The following is a 5806-nucleotide window of genomic DNA, read 5'->3' on the forward strand; positions in this document are numbered from 1 at the left end:
CGTTATATATATACTGAGCTCTGTGTGCGATCATGTGACCTAGGAAAGGCTACACATTATATATATACTGAGCTCTGTGTGCGATCACGTGACCTAGGAAAGGCTACACATTATATATATACTGAGTTCTGTGTGCGATCATGTGACCTAGGAGAAGGATGCACATTACATATACTGAGCTCTGTGTGCGATCATGTGACCTAGGAAAGGCTACACATTATATATATACTGAGCTCTGTGTGCGATCACGTGACCTAGGAAAGGCTACACATTATATATATACTGAGCTCTGTGTGCGATCACGTGACCTAGGAGAAGGCTACACATATATATACTGAGCTCTGTGTGCGATCACGTGACCTAGGAAAGGCTACACATTATATATATACTGAGCTCTGTGTGCGATCACGTGACCTAGGAGGATACACATTATATATACTGAGCTCTGTGTGCGATCACGTGACCTAGGAAAGGCTACACATTATATATATACTGAGCTCTGTGCGCGATCACGTGACCTAGGAGGATACACATTATATATACTGAGCTCTGTGTGCGATCACGTGACCTAGGAAAGGCTACACATTATATATATACTGAGCTCAGTGTGTGATCACGTGACCTAGGAGAAGGCTACACATTATATATATACTGAGCTCAGTGTGCGATCACGTGACCTAGGAGAAGGATACACATTACATATACTGAGCTCAGTGTGCGATCACGTGACCTAGGAGGATACACATTATATATACTGAGCTCAGTGTGTGATCACGTGACCTAGGAGAAGGCTACACATTACATATACTGAGCTCTGTGCGCGATCACGTGACCTAGGAGAAGGCTACACATTACATATACTGAGCCAGTGTGCGATCACGTGACCTAGGAGAAGGATACACATTATATAGTATATACTGATATATATATATACATACAGTTGTGCTCAAAAGTTTGCACACCCTGGCAGAAATTGTGAAATTTGGCATTGATATTGAAAACATGACTAATCATGCCAAAAAATGCTCTTTTATTGAAGGATGATGATTATATGAAGCCATTTATTATCACATAGTTGTTTGGCTCCTTTTTAAATCATAATGATAACAGAAATCACCCAAATGGCCCGGATCAGAAGTTTCCCTCCCCTGGAATGTTTGGCCTTGGTACAGACACACAAGGTGACACACACGGGCTAAAATGTCAATTAGAGGTTAATGTCCCACATCTGTGGCTTTTTTAAATTGCAATTAGTGTCAGTGTATAAATAGTCAATGAGTTTGTTAACGTGGAAGCACTGACTAGGCTAGATACTGAGCCATGGGGATCAGATAAGAACTGTCAAAAGTCCTGCGTAACAAGGTAATGGAACTTTATAAAGATGGAAAAGGACATAAAAAGATGTCCAAAGCCTTGAATATGCCAATCAGTACTGTTAAATCACCTATTAAGAAGTGGAAAGTTCAGGGATCTCTGGATACCAAGCGAAGGTCAGGTAGACCTAGAAAGATTGCAGCCATAACTGACACAAGATTGGACTGGGATTCAAAGAAAAACCCGCAGGCAACCTCAAAAGAAATACAGGCTGCTCTGGAAAGAGATGGTGTGGTTGTTTTTAAGGAGTACAATACAGTGATACTTGAACAAAAATGAGCTGTTTGGTCGAGGTGCCAGAAAGAAACCTTTACTGCACCAATGCCACAACAAAGCCCGGCTACAATATGCCTGACAACACCTTGACATGCCTAACCGGGCCTTCTTGTGTAATTGATCCAGTAAAGGCTTCTTTCTGGCACCTCGACCATGCAGCTCATTTTTGTTCAAGTGTCATCATATTGTGCTCCTTCACCTTCAATAAAAGAGCATTTTTTGGCATGATCAGTCATATTTTCAATATCAATGCCAAAATTTCACAATTTCCACCAGGGTATGTAAACTTTTGAGCACAACTGTATATCTCAGTATATATAATGTGTATCCTTCTCCTAGGTCATGTGATCGCACATTACATATATACTGAGCTCAGTGTGCGATCACATGACCTAGGAGAAGGATAAACATTATATATACTGATATATATATATATATACACTATACTGCCAGAAGTATTGGTCGGCCTGCCTTTCCACGCACATGAACTTTAATGGCATCCCAGTCTTAGTCCGTAGGGTTCAATATTGAGTTGGCCCCTTTGCGGCTATAACAGCTTCAACTCTTCTGGGAAGGCCGTCCACAAGGTTTAGGAGGGTGTCTATGGGAAGGTTGGACCATTCTTCCAGAAGCACATTTGTCAGGTCAGGCACTGATGTCGGGGGAGGAGGCCTGGCTTGCAATCTCCACTCTGATTCATCCCAAAGGTGTTCTGTGGGGTTGAGGTCAGGACTCTCTGCAGGCCAGGCAAGTTCCTCCACCCCAAACTGGCTCCTCCATGTCTTTATGGACCTTGCTTTGTGCCCTGGTGTGCAGTCATGTTGGAACAGGAAGGGGTCATCCCCAAACTCTTCCTACAAAGTTGGGAGCATGAAATTGTCCAAAATGTCTTGGTATGCTGACACCTTAATGGTTCCCTTCACTGGAACTAGGGGGCCAAGCCCAACCCCTGAAAACAACCCCACACCATAATCCCCCCTCCACCAAATTTTACACTTGGCACAGTGCAGTCAGGCAAGTACCATTCTCCTGGCAACCACCAAACCCAGACACGTCCATCGAATTGCCAGCCAGAGAAGCGTGATTGGTCATTCCAGAGAACACATCTCCACTGCTCTAGAGTCCAGTGGCGGCGTGCTTTACACCACTGCATCCGACGCTTTGCATTGCACTTGGTGATGTAAGGCTTGGATGCAGCAGAAACCCATTCCATGAAGCTCTCTACACACGGTTGTTGTGCTAATCTGAAGGCCATACCAAGTTTGGAGGTCTTTAGCTTTGACTCTGCAGACAGTTGGCGACTTCTGCGCACTGTGCGATTCAGCACGCGCTGACCCCACTTTGTCATGTGACGTGGCCTACCAGTTGGTGGCTGAGTTGCTGTTGTTCCCAGTTGCTTCCACTTTGTTATAATCCCACTAACAGTTGAGCGTGGAATATTTAGTAGCCAGGAAATGTCACGGATGGACTTATTGCACAGGTGACAACCTATCACTGTACCACGCTTGGAGTCACTGAGCTCCTGAGAGCGACCCATTCTTTCACCAATGTTTGTAGAAGCAGTCTGCATGCCTAGGTGATGATTTTATACACCTGTGTCCATGGAGGGGATTGGAACACCTGAATCACATGATTTGTGTTTGTTTTTCCAGCACATCCCACAGATGCATGATGGATTGCCACCCCCCTGAGAAGCTATCTGTATTGGATCACTTTTCGGATGCATTTGACAGGCAGCGGTTAGGTCGATATGCTGCCTCCTCACCCCCTCTTTTAAACCTGAAAACACCAACCCACCATGTGAAATGACACACATTGAATGACATTCACTTGAATGCTAAACTGCCACAGGAGCTAGTTATACCCGACTCTACTAATCGCTCAGAAAATGCTGACCCACCGTGCCACATCTCGAACAGGCCATATCTGGTCATGGTACCGCCCACTGAATGCGACAATATTATTATTATTATTATACAGGATTTATATATTATTATTATTATACAGGATTTATATATTATTATTATACAGGATTTATATATTATTATTATTATTATTATACAGGATTTATATATTATTATTATACAGGATTTATATATTATTATTATTATTATACAGGATTTATATATTATTATTATTATACAGGATTTATATAGCGCCAACAGTTTGCTCAGCGTTTTACAATATAACGGGAGACAATACAGCAACAATACAGTTCAATACAAGAGGGATAGGAGGGCCCTGATCCTTGGAGCTTACAATCTAGGAGGGAAGGGACACGCAATTTAATTGTTGCAGTTGCATGTGTACAGCCCTGAACAGTCTTGTGTAGGTGGGTGATCAGGAGGCAGTAAAACCATAGCTCAGCCTCTTGCTTTTACCCCCCCCCCCCCCCCCCCCCCCCGCGGCCGCACATCTGAACGAGCCCTTAAAGCTTAAAGACAGGTGACATACGGAAAGCAAAAGATAACAGAAAATAGAAGACAAGAAAAAAAATCTCTTAGATTTTTCTGACATCCGTTGTTTCAGGCGGTATGAACAGCATGTTTAGCATTTTTCCATGCTCTCTGCCTCTTGGCCATTTTTTTTCTTTTTACAAAACTGTGTTGTAGAAAGAGTTCACAGATGGGACACGGCGGGACCAAACCCATATACTAGAATGGCAGGCAATGCACCTGTCTGTCTCAGGTGGAATGTATAACAGTAAATACCCCGGGGGGGTTCAAATGATTTTATTCTGGTTGTCAGAGAGACGTTTATATCTGAGCAGCCTCCATGCACCTGCAAGGAAATCTGGCAGCCGTATGCGGCCGCCAGCTTCCATGATGAAGTATTTTAGGTCCTGAGACGGAACTGCAATCAGGACAAATTGCAAACCTAATAGCAGTCATAGTTCGAAATGACCTGTAACTGAGAACAAGCTACTGATTCATGAGATTTTGTGTTTGGGGGAAATTATTTACTGCTGAATACAACTGAATTGCCTATAATTATTATTGTTTTTTATGGTAGTCATAGGCTTTAAAGGGAGGGGCATGTTACAATATTATGGTCTATTAAACATACAGTAATAAAGTGAATAGCGAGCGCAAGGAACAAATGTAAAAAGCAGCTAGCACAGCGTGGCAAACCCTCCGTCTCCACCAAACAGAAAATAATAATAGAAGAGTGCAGCGCTGAAGAAAATTAGTAGATAAAATAAAATAAAAACCAGTATCAAATATATGAACTGCAAACGTACAGGCGATGTACAATATAGAAAGTCCCCAAGCAGGGAAAAGATATTAAAGCGGAGTTCCACTCACCCTGTCAAAAAATAAAAGCCAGCAGCTACAAAAATTGTAGCTGCTGACTTTTAAAAAATAGCCACCTACTTGTCCCTCGGTCCCGTGGTGTGTCCCCCGCAGCCCGTTTCACCAGCCGTCCTGTATTCCAGAAGGCCGGCATCTTCAGTGTGGGCACCCAGTTATGACAGCTTGCGGCTTCACAGCCGGGTGCCCACTGCGCATGCTCGAGTAGCGCTGCGCTTTATGAATGGTCCTGTAGTCTTCTAGGACCTGTCACGTGTCCCAAAAGACTACAGGGAGGGAGGGAGGACACCTTCCACTTCCGATCGCCTGAAATGGGAGTGGGTAGCTGTCAAATTCGGTTACCCCCCCCCCCGCTCCCCAAAGGTGCCAATCCTCAATGGGCAGCGGGGGAGCAGTCCTTAAAGCGGAACTTCCCCTTTTTGGGTGGAGCTGTGCTTTAATAGTACCAAATATATGATGTGTTCAGCCAAACAGATATACTGTATATATATATATATACATGTGACTTCTGTGATTTCCGCGTTAAAATATGAATCAATATCAAACATATAAATTGTAAATGTACAAGTGATGTACAATGATAAGAAGTCCCTAGACAGAGAGAAGATAATAATAGTCCCAAATATGTGATCGGCCAAAGAAAATATAAGTGACTTCTGTGACTTCCGCGTTAATTCTCCACCATTATGCACTCACCAGAAGCAAGTAGCAAACCAGCATAGAATGGACTGACACTTAAGGGAAACTCCGCTCAATTTTCATACTCCAGTCAGCAGGTCTATCCAGGGATGAGATCTCTCTAGATGTATTAAAGAGGAGCTCCACCCAAAAGGGGAAGTTCCACT

This window comes from Staurois parvus, unplaced genomic scaffold, assembly GCF_062004578.1.
Source record: "Staurois parvus isolate SC_StPar_1 unplaced genomic scaffold, SC_StPar_1.0 ptg001830l, whole genome shotgun sequence".
Lineage (NCBI taxonomy): Eukaryota > Metazoa > Chordata > Amphibia > Anura > Ranidae > Staurois > Staurois parvus.